At 38.7% G+C, this 15,630-nt stretch overlaps 1 protein-coding gene across 52 annotated transcripts in view; it reads left to right on the top strand.

Annotated features, from left to right (window-relative positions):
* ptprk (protein tyrosine phosphatase receptor type K) overlaps positions 1-15,630 on the top strand; it is a 300,910-nt gene that overhangs the window by 24,359 nt on the left and 260,921 nt on the right.

Raw genomic sequence — 15,630 nt, 5'->3', positions numbered from 1 at the left:
GGGTTAGATCTAAATTATGCAGGACACCGGCCCTCCAGGACCGAGTTTGGGCACCCCTGGTCTAGATTAATGTTAATAGATTTATTAAGTGTGTCAAAAACACTGGACCAGAAATTGTTCAATTGAGGGCAACTCCAGAACATATGAAGATGGTTAGCAGGAGACTTACAGCGATGACAGGCATCACTTATATCAGGGAAAACTTTGGCTAATTTGGCAATGGTTAAATGAGCTCTGTGGAGCACCTTAACATTGCATTAGGCCATGTCTGGCGCATATAGAAGAGGAGTGGACCATCTTTAAAATATCCTCCCATTGTTCTTCTGTAATATCAACACCAAGGTCCTTTTCCCAAGATTCTTTGAGAGAAACTATAGGGTTTTCATTTAGGGTTCTTATTAAGTGATAAATTGCTGATATTAAATGTTTCTGACACGTATCTGTACTGAAAGAAATAGTCAAGATGTTGTTCAGGAGGGCGGTTAGGAAAGTGGGGAAATGATTTCTTAAAGTGTCTCACCTGAAAGAAACTAAACTAATGACTGTTGGGGAGATTGCGTTTAGTGGATAGAAATGAAAAAGATGAGAATATGCCGTCTTCATATAAATCCTTTACCTCAACAAGTCCATTAGCTGCCCAAATAAAATTGGGGAAAATATACAGGTAGGTTAATACCTGTATAGGGGTTTAATAATTCTGACTTCAACTGTACTTTGTAAAGGGGCCCAAAACCATAGTAGACGTTCTGAAGAGCACTCAATCAATCCCAAAAAGCGCCACAATAACGTGGGTACTGAGCAGTGGTTCCCAAAGTGGGGGTCGTAGGACAACGAGGAGGGGTCGCTTGGCGATTTCCAAAAATCAAATTAATTTTATTAACCTATCATAACCATTAATCCATAACCTACTGAAGAACAAGCTAGTAGTTAATAGTAACATTGTGAACATGTTAAAAATAGACATTAAAAAACAACATGCTAATAAAAAGCCGTCAGTCTTTCGCTTGTTTGGCACTCCTGGGGTGCTTGCGCGATTTTAAAGACACAGCAACAGCATGAGATGCAGCAGGTTGATTTAATGGCAGCATGTTAAACTGTCTGACACCTTTACGGCACGCACGTACATTAAAAATAAATACAGGCCACAATTAAGCATGGAGTGCGGACTTCGAGTGGCGTTCTCCAAAATTAAACCATGAATAGACTTGGGCCTATTGGTGTTTGTGTGTTGTTGTGTGCAAGGTTTATATATTCATAACCACTTCAGAAAGTATTGGGGGACGTGAGTTACTGGTATTGTTAGTTTGGGGGCCACAGGGTGAAAAGTTTGGGAACCCCTGAGCTAGAAAATACCTATAATGCACTTTGAGAGTTTGTGTGCTCAATTGAATTTCTGTGTTGATGGCGTCCACAGCGGAATCGTATCGGTGTAAGTTTCTAAACAATATATTAATTAATTGTTAAATCAACGTTTGTATATATGATATAAATATAAATACTTTGTTTTATCGTTACTAATTGACAGCTAAATCACAGGGTCTGAGCTAGAAGTGTAAACTCTAATCTGTCTGAGAGATTTATCAAGCAGCAAAACACAAACAAGACGCCATTCCTTCAGTGCACTCCGTAGTGCTGCAATTCGCTCACTCGCTTACATTCACTGCTTTAAGTGGACTAATGTAGGGAATAGCTAAAGGGTATAAGGCTTGATTTCAGATACCACCCTAATTTTCAGTAAAAGAAAAATCAGTGGCTTGATTGAGTCATGAAAAGTCAGTCCACAGGACAGTCATTATTACAGACGTGAAGCTAGTTATTACATTTTAATGAACATCTGCATAAGCAAACATTGACAGTGAGTGGATCCACAATTAAAATGTGTTGACTCGTATTCCCAGTAAGAGCGGGGAGAACGTAAACACTGTCTGTGTTGATCTCACAGCGACTCTACAGCAGCACACACTGGCAACACATCTGGGAAGTGCTGTTGTTTCTGATTCTCCAACTTGTTCAGACTTGGCTAAAATGAGGCTTTGTTTTGATGACATTTATTTACCGCTTCAGTTAAAAGGGATTGTTCACCCCGTAATGAAAAGGGAAAGTAGGTTGTAATTCATTTGAGTTTCTTTCTACTGTTGAATATATTTTGCGAAATGTTGGAAATTTCCATTAACTTCTATTCATTCATTTTCTTGTCAGCTTAGTCCCTTTATTACTCCGGGGTCGCCACAGTGGAATGAACCGCCAACTTATCCAGCAAGTTTTTATGCAGCGGATGCCCTTCCAGCCGCAACCCATCTCTGGGAAACATTCACACACACACACTCATACACTGTGGACAATTTAGCCTAACCAATTCACCTGTACTGCATGTCTTTGGACTGTGTGGGAAACCGGAGCACCCGGAGGAAACCCACGTGAATGCAGGGAGAACATGCAAACTTCACACAGAAACGCCAACTGAGCCGAGGATCGAACCAGCGACCTTCTTGCTGTGAGGCGAACGTGCTTGCCACTGCTCCACTGCGTCGCCATTGACTTGTATAGTAGGAAAAAAATCTACTATGTAAGTCAATGGCTGTTTTTCCCCGTCAGCATTCTGCAGCATGTCTTCCTTTGTGTTCAACAGAAGAAAGAAACTCAAACCGGTTTTGAACAAAGGAGGAAATGTTGGCAGGATTTACATTTTTTTTGGAGTTTATTGAGGCAAAAGTCATAGGTAATAGTAGGAATTGTACCTTAAAATAAAGGGTCACGCTTAGTAATGCAACGATTATAGATTTTGGTTGTACGGTTATAGTCTGAGGGATAATCACAGTTTCATGGTTATCAGGATTATCATGCAATTATTAATTTCAAAACTCTACTCGTTTAGAAAATCATATAAAAACTCCTTATATTTTAAAGTGTTATTAATTGCTGCTCAGCAGTGGTGGAAAGAGTATTGAAAAATCAAGTAAAAGTACCATTACTTGCCTAAAAATGTAGTGTGAGTAGAGTAAAAGTGTAAATTTTACTCAAAGTATGAGTAAAAAGTAGCCCTTTTAAAAGTACTCGAGTAGTGTGTATTACGCTGTGAAGAGCTGATGTGTTTACATGTAATTTGTGGATGTGTGTAAACGTAACATTCTGTAGTGCATCTAGTTATTGGCCAGCAGACACTCAACATCATAGGACGTTAATATTAGGTTAGATTTAGGTTGTGATGTCTGGTGACCAAAATTCAATGTCTAGTCAGCAACTAAGGACAACGTTATTTTGATGTCCAATAACAACGTTAAATGACGTTGATATTTGGTTGATTTTAGGTTGTGTTAGAAAGTCACCAAAATCCAACGTCGAGCCAACATCTTAAACCAACATCCTATTGATGTCAAATACTGATATTGATTTTGGACGTCTTCTTGGACACTTTTAATGCTTCCAAAGAGTTTCCTGCATTTATAAATCTTAAGGTAGTTCATTATGAGGCGATTTACCTTCTATGTGTGATTTGATTGGACAGGAATTACAGGACTGATTTTTCTGATCCCCATAGACAAGAAAAAATAAAGTAGTGACTGCAGATTGAAGGAAAGTAGTGGAGTAAAAGTACAGCTACTGCACAAAAAATGTACTCAAGTGAGAGTAAGGGTGCGTTCACACCTGTGAATCGATTGAGTTGTTCCGAAACGGAGATTACAAATGTTACATTGTTGCTCTTTGCTCTTGGAGCGGTTCGCTTTCACACTGCAAAGTTTCTAAACGGACCAAAAGAGCTAAAACAAGTCATGTGCGAGTAAACTCTCCTCTCATTGGTCAGAGTGTCAGAGTTTATTTTGCAGCGTCCCGCTCAGCTGTCAGGAGAGGTGGTGGTTTGATGGTGTTTGACAAGGTGCGCGCGACGTGGAGGGGAGGAGAGATGTGGTGGGGAGCGGTGAGAAGGGTGCGCGATGATGCCTATTTGAGGACCGGGAGGGAGACGCGAGGTTACCGGGAGATCATCACTCGTTTGCTGGCATCCGGAGACTCTCAAAACTTCCCGCCCTACTCGTAGTTCTCTCTTCATATAGCCGTATGCCTATTACATATCCATAAAACACTGTGATATAACCGTGATCGGATCGCTTTCTCACTGCAATCGAACCACTCCAGGGTTCGTTTCAATCGAGCCGAGACCACCTCACTCAAGCGATTTTGGAGCGATTGATTTGGCGCGGATCCGAGAGCGATTGGTGGTTTCACATATGCCAAACGAACCGCGCTAACTGGGCAAACAAGACGGGTTCCCAAACAAAAGTGTAGGTGTGAAAGCACCCTAAAGGTACACATTTTAAAAACTACTCAGTACATTACAATTCCTGATAAAAAGTAATATTGAGTATTGAATTAGTTACTTTACACCACTGCTGCTCAGTAACCAAATATTACAGTATAAATAATAATAAAAACAAACAATAGGCTATTTCCCTTTGGACTTAAAAATAAGTGAACAAAGTTTTTAGCATTTAAATAGTTTTTCTTTTTTTGTTGCTGATGAATGATGCACAAGACCAGAGACATGCGAGATATTTCTCTCATTTCTCATGTGTGTGTGTGCGTGTGCGCGCAGCAGCGTTCCCCATCTGCAGAGCCGTATCTGCTAGTGCTGCTGACAGGTCACCGAGGGCCTTGTGTCTGTGTTAAATCACAGCTTCGGCCGCGCACGCAACTTGCTTATCACAGCAGCTGCGAGAGCGCGGCGTGCTTATTTTGCAGACTCGCTACAAAATCTATTTACAGCAGACAGGTATTGTCTTCGGACAGCGTTTTTTTTTTCTCTCTCTCGCTCTCCTAGTTGAAGTTTCTCAGATTATGCGCGGAGAATCAATATCTGACAAGCACGTCAAGCGCTTTAGTGTTTCATCTGATGCAGCGGTATGGATTTTTAATCCAGTCCTGCGTATCGTTCTGTCGGACGCGTCGCACACTCTCCTCTGGCCTGATGCGGAGGTTTTGTCAGCACGTTTATTGAGTTGATGCTCGGTGAATCTGAATGAATGAAGTTATTTCAGAGCCAGCTGACCTGTCTGCTGCATGTGTGGAGATGCTTTCTTCACTGGTGTCCTCAACACTGAGGCTGCGTCAGAAATCACATACTTCCCTAGAGTGTTTTCTACAGGTGGTTTGTCAACTCCACTCACTTGTGTGAGGCACACTCAGAATGACCAAACAAGCCCAACATTTATTTCTGTCCCCAAAGAAACAGCATGTCCACCCTTGCTTCAGAGACGCACATTTACATGCTACTGCTGAACAGAAGATAATAACGTTAATGACAGACAAACACAGACACAGGTTCAGATTCTGAACTGAAGCACTGCAAACCATTGTGATCCGTACATCAGGGATAATTTCGACGTTTCGCACAGCCCTTGTGAAAAGCCGTTCTTTGACTTTCAGATCTGAAGTATTTATCAATCTGAAGCTCTTTTCTCACGGGGGTCAGAGAGCGATGTGGTTTTTGTGCAGATGATGAATGCAGTTGTTTTGAATGGGTCTGTATTGTGTGTTTAGTGAAGGTCATGGGGCTCAGCGGCTGTGAATGCAGAGAGAGAGACAGATTTGTTAGGTTTTTTTTTACAAACACTTTAATCCTAACAAGTATATAACCAATTTACATAACACTGTAATATTTAGATCAGTTCATTTGTACAGAAAACGCCTCTTTTAATTAGAAAACCCAACATCATAGCAGCATTAATGGGCTATATGCATAGCTAGTGTTTTTCAGCCTACGATGAACTTCCGTTGAAAGCTTTATAAGACTATTTTTAATTTCATAAGGTTCTTTTTACAGCGTCCAGCATAATACAGCATGTTGTAATGTGATTAAAATATAGTCAATTGAATAGACTTAAGCATCTATTTGGTTGTTAAAGCAAGACGTCATTAGCAGCAAGTTAGCGCAAAAACTCCATTAATAATACTGGGGTCAAATTAATTTGGTTATTTTAAAGACACGGCGTGGAAAAATAAAACTGAGTGCAGTGCTTCTTGTTTGGTCTGATTCCTACTTTATATGGTATGTCAGCCAGGCGGTGAAGATTGCCGTTTAAAAAAAAAAAAAAAAAAAAAAGTAATTAGATCTTAAACTCAACGATTTTGTTTGGGATGACACTTAACCGGAAGCCCTGGGGCCAGGCCCGGATTGGCTAATCGAGAGGACCGGGAGAATTCCCGGTGGGCCGGTCCGTTTTTTGGCCACGAGGGCTGGTGTCCCTAGCTCCAGAATGTGTTGCTCTCAGCAGTCACACTTTTTAAATTTATTTATTTTCTTGACCACAGCCTTTTTATTAATTATTTTACCGCAGCTCTTCTCTCTCTTCCATTCAATACACAGCTGTTGTGGTCCAGCGGTTAGCACGTTAGGTTAAGACGATGTGGACCCGGGTTCGATCCTCGTTAGAGTAATTTATTGTTTTCATTTTTATTGTTAAGACATTTAATACTGTTAGGGTTGTTGAACATTTGCAGTTCTAAAGCAGCTGTTTTCTCAAAAAAAGACGTGATAGTGTCATTAGAAACTGATTTGGAAATGACCTTATTTTAATATAGTCAGTGGTGAACTGAGGTGGGCCGGTCTGAGGCTTGAAACTCCAGGGCTGAAAAGGAGTCCCACTCCGGCCCTGCCTGGGGCTGACTGACTGAAATTAAAAGTCTATGTGCATATACCCCATTGCATTTATCATTTTGTAGTAATCATAATCAGCAATAATTCTTGATTTAATCATGTTCTTGAAATCTGCAACAATATGTTGTCCATTTCTCAGCTCATTTTTATTTTTCCTAGAAACATAAAGTGCTAATTATTTTGATCAGAAATAACATTTATTAATTGCCATTTAGATTTCTGCAATCTACCACATCTAAAACCATGAATAAAGATGTGAATTTTAAAGAAAACACCAATTAAATTGTTGCACACATACTGTTTGCTATATGGATTGCAAAAACTTTGAAGCTCAATATCTCAAAATCATTCAGAGCGCAGAGAGAACCTTATAATTCCAAGGTGATGATATGTTTGAGAATTAACAATAATAATAGCCTACTCCTATTACCTTTATTTTACATTTAAAGAATCAAGAGAAAGAATCATGATCTTGATTTTAAGCAAAAAAAATAAAAAATCACCATACACATTATAGCCAGAATCGTGCAGCCTTACTGCGTAATTATGTGTATTTAATAATTAATGTGTAATTATTTTCTATGTTGAATAAAATATTATATTAAATGTGTTTGAATTCCTATAGCTATGTGCAAAAGATATAGCCATTTTTACAGTAGTTTACTGTAATCAGGATACCTGCCTTAATTTCACAATAAAGTCCTGAATACGTCACATTTAACAGTTAAATCCTGTAAAGTGACTAATGAAATTCACTGTGAAAAATGACAGTAACGTTGTGAAATTCTGGGAATTTATTACAGTGTAGGTGAGTTTAAGATGCAGCATACTACTGTGTCGTCTGTTTTCATCTATGCCATTTAATGTAAACATCACAAATGCTTTTGGCAATGCATATGTAACATTGGTCATGCCAGTAAAGCAACTTTGAGTTGAATTGAATGGAGAGAGAGAGAGAGAGCCTGGAGGATGTGCTCTTTGTGATTGCAGCACTTTGTGGATTATGGCAGTAATGGGCAGCGGTGCCTGTAAGCTCCTTTAGAGAGCTGGCCGTCCCGTCCTGAGAGCCTGGTCTGAACGCGGGAGGAGGGATTCCTGCCAATCACAGCCAAAGAAGCAAAAGTCGGATTGAGGATTTGCTCATTCAAATTGTTTTTGTATTATTTTGTGTCTGCTTTAAAGAGCGGCGTGTTGTGATTTTTGGGACTGTCCTGATATCCATAAAGCTTATGATGATGATGATGGTGGCGGTGATTATCAAATTAAGCCCTCAGCGCTGCTGATCGTGAGCTCCTTTAAAGAAAAACATCCGCTCTCACTGTTAGCAAACACACACACACACACACACACACACACACACACACACACACACACACACACATACACGAGAGTAATACTGTAGTGTTTTTGAACTACACTGTCGTGAAGTGTATATATTGTGAACTGATAAACTGGAATTAATAATACTAAAGTATATCTTAATTCATACTATGGTAAACGGTGGGGTGTTGTATAATATACCCTACAGGTGAATCTCTCTGTGTTTATTAATGTGGTTTAAATGCCTTACCAGTGTTCGTTTTACACCGGCTGCTACGTCTGCGTCTTTTTTATGGGGTTTAATTGTGACGGACGTTTCTTCACGTGCTGTCTTGGCAAGCACATGCTGAGACAGGAGAACGGCTGACAGATCCCAGATGAGAACGAGTGAGCGAGCGAGTGCATGTGTGAATGAAAGTGGAAATGAGAGAGAGAGAGAGAGAGAGAGAGAGAGAGAGTCCGTATGCCTGACCATGATTCATCTGTCTGGAGTCAGGCTGTCTTATATCTGTGTCAACACCGTGACGTTTTGGAGATATCAAGTTTGAACACGTCTGGGTGTGTGTGTGTGTGTGTGTGTGTGTGTGTGTGTGTGTGTGTGTGTGTGTGTGTGTGTGTGTGTGTGTGTGTGTGTGTGTGTGTGTGACTCACTGTGATTTACCTGTCTTTCATCCTGTGCTCTTCTAAGACACACACACACAGAAAAATCCTCCAGAATTAAGGTGTCGTGTCTACACATCACATCTCTGGCCTACTTGTGATGTCTGACTTTACCTTGTAAAAGCTAATATAGCATCTGTAATGACACTATATTGAAAAACGACAGGAGCTGGATATTCCTCAGCGGCGCAGGGAGGAAAAAACAATCAGGATTGCAGCAGTCTTTCATCACTGTAACCTTGCTGGAGTAATAATGATGATGATGATGGCTTGTGTAATTAACATTAATGTTGAGGAGAATAAGGGCTTCCCAGTCTTTTGTTTGCCGTGAATCTCTTTGTTGTTTTTCACTTATGAGGAAGAGTTCGGTGTTTAGAAAGCACATCTAGATGTAGTGGGCTGTTTTGAAAAATGACTGTTGTTTAAATTAAAAATATATAATACCTAATAATGTTTGTTTGTTTAAATAAACATTTATATTTTATTATATAAATAAATAACTAAATATATCCAAAATATTTGTATAAATTTACTATGTATATTGAAGTCAGAATTATTTGCTCCCCTTTGATTTTTTTTTCTTCTTCATTTTAAAATATTTCCCAAATTATGTTGAACAGATTCAGGAAATTTTCACAGTATTTTCGATAATATTTTGTCTTCTGGAGAAAGTCTTATTTGTTTTATTTCGGCTAGAATAAAAGCAGTTTTTAATTTTTTAAACACCATTTTAAGGTCAAAATTATTAGCTCCTTTACCCTGTATTTTTTCGATAGTCTTCAGAACAAACCATCATTATACAATGACTTGCCTAATTACCCTAACCTGCCTAGTTACCCTAATTAACCTAGTTAAGCCTTTAAACTCACTTAATAATAAAAAATATCTAGTCTAATATTATTTACTGTCATCATGGCAAAGAGAAAATAAATCAGTTATTTGAGATGAGTTATTAAAACTATTATGTTTAGAAATGTGTTGAAGAAATCTGCTCTCCGTTAAACAGAAATTATATATATATATATATATAGCATATGTTTTACACTGCGAATGCACTTCCAGCCAGGCATTTCTGTGTGGAGTTTGCAAGTTCTCCCCGTGTTGGCATGGGTTTCCTCCGCAGTCCACACACATGCACTATAGGTTTCCTCCGGGTGCTCTGGTTTCCTCCGGGACAGCCGGAAGGGCATCCGCTGCATAAAATATATGCTAGAATAGTTGGTGGTTCATTCCGCTGTGGAGATGCCTGATTAATAAAGGGACAAAGCCGAAAAGAAAATGAATGATTGAATGAATCTTTTTGCGTTTTGTCAGTTTAGTGGCTAATGTGTACGAATTTATAGTTCAGTAGCATGAACATGTATTTTTAAGTGTAGGCGTGGCACCAAACTCCGCCCCTATACCCAATTTTCATTGGTTAATTAGGCAAGTCATTGTATAACAGTGGTTGACAGTCGAAAAAATACTGCTTAAGGGGGCTAAAAATATTGACCTTAAAATGGTTTAATAAAAATTTAAAACTGCTTTTATTCTAGCCGAAATGAAACAAATAAGCCTTTGTATGGAAGAAAAAATATTATAGGAAATACTGTGAAAAATCCCTCTGTTAAACATCATTTGAAAAATATTTGAGAAAGAATAAACATTTTACAGCAGGAGAGGGAATAATTTAGACTCAAACTGTCGAAATAACAGATATATTGTGATCTGGTGAAACTAAATGATCAATCATTATTACCTTTAATCATATTCTTACCACAGTAACTGAATCTGCAGCTCAATCTTTCATCCGGGCTCTTTCCTCCGGGATCAGAAACGCTATGCATCTGCTTGTAAGTGTTTTGGGCCCACTTTTTCTGTGTAAGGTCAAATGTTTTGGGCCACAGCTGTGTCCGCCTGAGGGACACACACCGCAGGAAGGGGCAGCAGCTCAGGGGCGGGCCTTCAGCTGTCAATCAAACACCTCGTCTCTGCATCTTCAGGGAAACCAGACGTGACATGTTGAAACAAAACAGACAAATTTGCAGCCGTTCGGCGGGTGATATTTCTCATTTCACGTGTCGCTGATCCGTCCACATCAGTTTGCTCGCTTACAGCACAAACGCAGAGATGATTTTCTCATTACGCTGGTGTTAATTGATGCTAATAACAGTCCTTTCGTCTGGCCATGTTGGTCTTGTCTATTCTAGTTTTGCTTTCTTTTATTTTTTTCATGTTCTGTTATTTCCAGTTTGGTTTTGGTTGGTTTTATTAATTGAATTGGGTTTTATTTCGTGCACACATTTCTGTTTAGCTTTGAGATATTTAGTTTTAGTAATTCAGAGTCAACAAAACACTGAACCAAAACCGAACAAATAGAATTAATAAAGGTCAAAATGAGGATGAATTAACACCAAAACCTTTTCATAATAATTTGCTTTTTGACCAATAAAATTAGTCTTAGTTTTGGGTGTTTTCAGCCATTAGTTTTAGTCTTTAGTTGTTTTTTTTTGACCAGTAGTTTAAGTTTTTATATATATTTTTTGACCAAGAGTTTTATTTATTCTTTTATTTTCGTTTTGGCTTAGTTCCTTTATTAATACGGCGTCACCACAGCGGAATGAACCGCTAACTTATCCAGCATATGTATTACGTAGCGGATGCCCTTCCAGCTGCAACCCATCTCTGGAGAAACATCCTCACACACTCATTCACACTCATACACTATGGACAATAGCCTACCCGGTACACCTGTACCACATGTGTTTTCTGCAGCGACCTTCTTGCTGTGAGGTGAATGTGCTACCCACTGCGCCACCGCGTTGCTACCAATAGTTTTACTCTCAGCTTAATTTTGGCTGTTTTTGGACTAATAGTTTTTAGTCTTGGTTTTAGTTGGGGTCGTTTTTCACCAATAGTCTTAATTGCTTTTTTTTGACAGTTTTAGTTTTAGGTGTTTTTTATTTTATTTTTTTTATTTTTTGTACCAGTAGTTGAAGTTTTTTTTTTTTTTTTTGATCAATAGTCTTAACTTAATTTTGGTTGTTTTTGGACTAATAGTTTTTGTCTTGGTTTTACTTTGGGTCGTGTTTTGACCAATAGTGTTCATTTTCTTTTTTGACCAATAGTTTTAGTTTTCTTTGTTTTTTGACTAATCGTTTTAGTCATCTTTTTGACCAATAGTTTTAGTTTTCTTTGTTTTTTGACTAATCGTTTTAGTCATCTTTTTGACCAATAGTTTTTGTTTCAGTAATGGATACAGTTGTGGTAGTTTTTTGAGCAATGGTTTTAGTTTTTATCATTATATTTTGACTAATAGTTTTAGTCTTATTTTGGTTATTTTTATGACAAATAGTTTGTTTTCTTTGTTTTTTGAACTATAGTTTTAGTCTTAATTTTGGTTTGGCTTGTTTTTTACCAATAGTTTTAGTTTTGGTTGCTTTTTGAGCAATAGTTTTACTTTTAGCTTAATTTTGGTTGTTTTTTTTTACCAATAATTTTAGTCTTAGTTTAGTTATGGTCATTTTTGGACCAATAGTTTTAGTTTTCTTTGTTTTTTGACTAATCATTGTAGTTTCGGTCGTTTTTGGACCAATAGTGTTAGTTTTAGTATTGGATTCAGTTGTGGTAGTTTTTTGAGCAATTGTTTTGGATTTTATCATTATGTTTTGACCAATAGTTTTAGTCTTATTTCGGTTTTTTTTTGACAGATAGGTTGTTCGCTTTGTTTTTTGAATTAAAGTTAATATATTATTTTGAATTATAGTTAATATATAGTTAATTTTAGTCTTGGTTTTAGTTTTGGTCATTTTTTTTTTACCAAAAGTTTTAGATTTGGTTGTTTTTTTGACCAATAGTTTTATTTTTTTATTAATATATATATATATATATATATATATATATATATATATATATATATATATATATATATATATATATATATATATATATATATATATATATATATATATATTTTTTTTTTTTTTTTAACCAATAGTTTTATTTATTATTTATTTGTTTGACCAATAGTTTTAGTCCTGTTTTTAGTTTTGGTTGTTTAAATTTTAGTTTTGTTTATTTTTTTGACTAACATGTTTAGTCTTGGTTTTAGTTTTGACCAGTAGTTTTAGTCTTTCTTTGGGTAGTTTTGATCATTTTTGACCAACTCTTTTAGTCTTTGTTGTTTTTTGACCTGTAGTTTAGTGTTAGCTTAAGTTCTGGTTTGCTGTAATCACTATGTCCAGCAGTTAATCACGTCAGGGCCCCGGGGCTCAGGAGCCGCTGAGTCTGTGGCCGAACCCCCACTCGTCCAGCAGACCCCCGACTCACACCTTCACTCTGGAATTTACAGCCCGTTTGAACAAAAGCTGGTCCTCTGTATGGCCTGTAGCCACTCGTCCCCACGCCGGGGCCTCTCTCCGCCTCTTACAGTCCAAAGAAAAACGCCTTTACATGCAACACCTCCATGTGAAGGGTTCCTCAAATCTTTTCTGCCGTCCTGAAGAGCTTTCTGCGACTATCAATCTGAGGCCCCGTTTACACTAGTGCGTTTTAGTTTTAAAACGGTGTTTTAGATCAAAAACGATCCGCATCCACACTAGCGTTTTACCTAGCATCTCTGAACATATCTCCGTCCACACTACGCCACCAAAAACGTATATCACGTGACCATTCGTGCACTCTGGGCATGCGCGTTCTAGTATAAGCAGAAAGCATGTGTCTCGCTCTGCATTTGGTTATTTTTAGTCAACAAACACCTGTTGAACAATGAACACGATGGCAAAGAAAGCAAGAGAGGTGTTTTTGTGGACAGACGACGAGGTCGAGTTACTAAACGTAACAAATGAATAACTGCACAATGGCGCCTGAAACAGACAATAGTGCAAACAGCGCTCCCATTTCTGTGCCCATGTTGTTGTTTACAGTGAAGGCTGCTCTGCTGTCTTCCGGTAGCGTTAACGCCATGTGTTATAGTCATGTGATAGAGGCTTGACGAATAAGGGAAGGTTACGCAATGACACAACCCTCAATCAGGTAGCGAATCTCAGCAGCCCCGCCTCCGTTTTCAGATGTCTCGGTTTTCCATCATCCACACTGAGACGGAGCAGCAGGGTTTCAGAATGAAAACGGCCTCTCCATCGTTTCCAAAACGCTCCGTTTTCGGCGCTCAGGAACTCCGGCGTAGTGTGGACGGATGGCGTAACCATAGCAAAACGTATGCATTTTAAAACGGGGCCTGAAAGTGCATCTTTTTTTCGTGATGTCCTAGGGGTTCATATTAAAATGTGCTGTCTTTTTGATGACATTTAGACCATGTCTACACTAATCCGGATAAATTTGAAAACGGAGTTTTCCTCTAAAAACGCTTCACGTCCACACTGTCGTTTCTATTCGTTTTCCAAAACTTTGTCATCCACACTGAAACGACTACCAATGCTTTCAACCTGTACTGCGCATGCGTGAAACGTAAGACGCATCGTCACGCGTCATTTCCGGCTGACGTTTATTTTCTTTCCGGCTCTTTGAAGCGTTGCGGCAAAATGTCAAGGAAAAACACAGTTTTTTAAATGGACTGACAATGAAGTAGAGTTGCTGCTTAGAGTAACACATGAATACAAAGTTGCAAAAGAGAGTGGAAATGTAGACTGGGAGACGTGCCAAAACAAATACGCCGATATACTGGACCGCTTTAAAGAACAGTATCCTGCTGATGACGCTGCTTACCCTCACAGTGAGGACGAAATCACTAAACTCATAATCACAACGAAAATAAAGTAAACGAATTAGTAACATGACTGAGTGTCACATGAAAAAAACGCGTCATCGTTTTCGAAAGACTCCGTTTTCACAGTCTACACTACGACACGAAAAAGGCGTTTTCAAATTTATCCACTTTGGAGAGCGTTTTCAAAAAGATACGTTTTTGTTTCCTAAAAACGCGTCTCAGGCCCCGTTTACACTAGTGCGTTTTAGTTTTAAAACGGCGTTTTAGAATGAAAACGATCCGCGTCCACACTCGCGTTTTACCCAGCGTTTCTGAACGGCTCTCCGTCCACACCAAAACGCTGAAAACGCACATCAAGTGACCACACACACACACTTTGCCAAGCGCTGTGCCCATCTACCCAGATGAGAGCTCTGCTAGTCGGACTTCTCATCAAGCATCTCCCGCTGGATCTAATCTCACTATATTTATTAAACGTGATATTTCATTCATCTTGTTGTCTTTATCTAACGACATATTCCCTGACTTTGGTCATTGGAATCTATTACTTGTTCTCAGGTAACGTGTTTTGGCTGAGCGCAGATAAGTTAATGATTAATGTAAGCACGTACATGCTGTATATTGACTGATCGCTTGCCTTTAATTCCTATAATGTATAAACTTATTGTATGTTATACTTTTATAATGGCCATTATTGATTATTAAAACTGATATTCAGCAAAAGAGAGGGTGTGTTTCGTATTTTCACTGAAATTGAAAGGAAACAGTTGTTATCGGCTCAGTTTTGTTATAAATATCCACACAGAAAAGATGACGCTCATATATGCAGCACAACGCCTCAACATTTCTGCTGTCTGTTAAGTTGTTAATATTAAAATGAAAATAGGCAGTTCCTTATATCATGTTTACATTTTATTGTTGAGAAAGTGAAACAACGTAGCCAGGGTGATGTGAATGAAGTTATAAAGTACACTGTTCCCTGTGAAGATTGACCCGTGTCCTCGGTTATAGTCTGTTTTCCATATCAAACTGAAAAGAAGAGACTGCAGCCTTGATCAAACTTGCGAAGTCTGAACTTACACGGAGAAGATGCGGGACTGAACTGTTTGTAGGCTACTTAATATTGAGGAAAAGCCCCAATCAGAGAGGCAAATGTCTGCAGCCCCGCCTCCGTTTTCAGAGGTCTCCGTTTTCCATCATCCACACTGAGATGGAGCAGCAGCGTTTCAGAAGGAAAACGGCCTCTCCAGCGTTTTTGAAACGCTCCGTTTTCGGCGCTCGAGAACTCCGGCGT

Source organism: Danio rerio, chromosome 20 (assembly GCF_052040795.2).
Source record: "Danio rerio strain M-AB ecotype USA chromosome 20, GRCz13ab, whole genome shotgun sequence".
Taxonomy (NCBI): Eukaryota; Metazoa; Chordata; class Actinopteri; order Cypriniformes; family Danionidae; genus Danio; species Danio rerio.
This window is presented reverse-complemented; position numbering and strand designations above follow the sequence as displayed.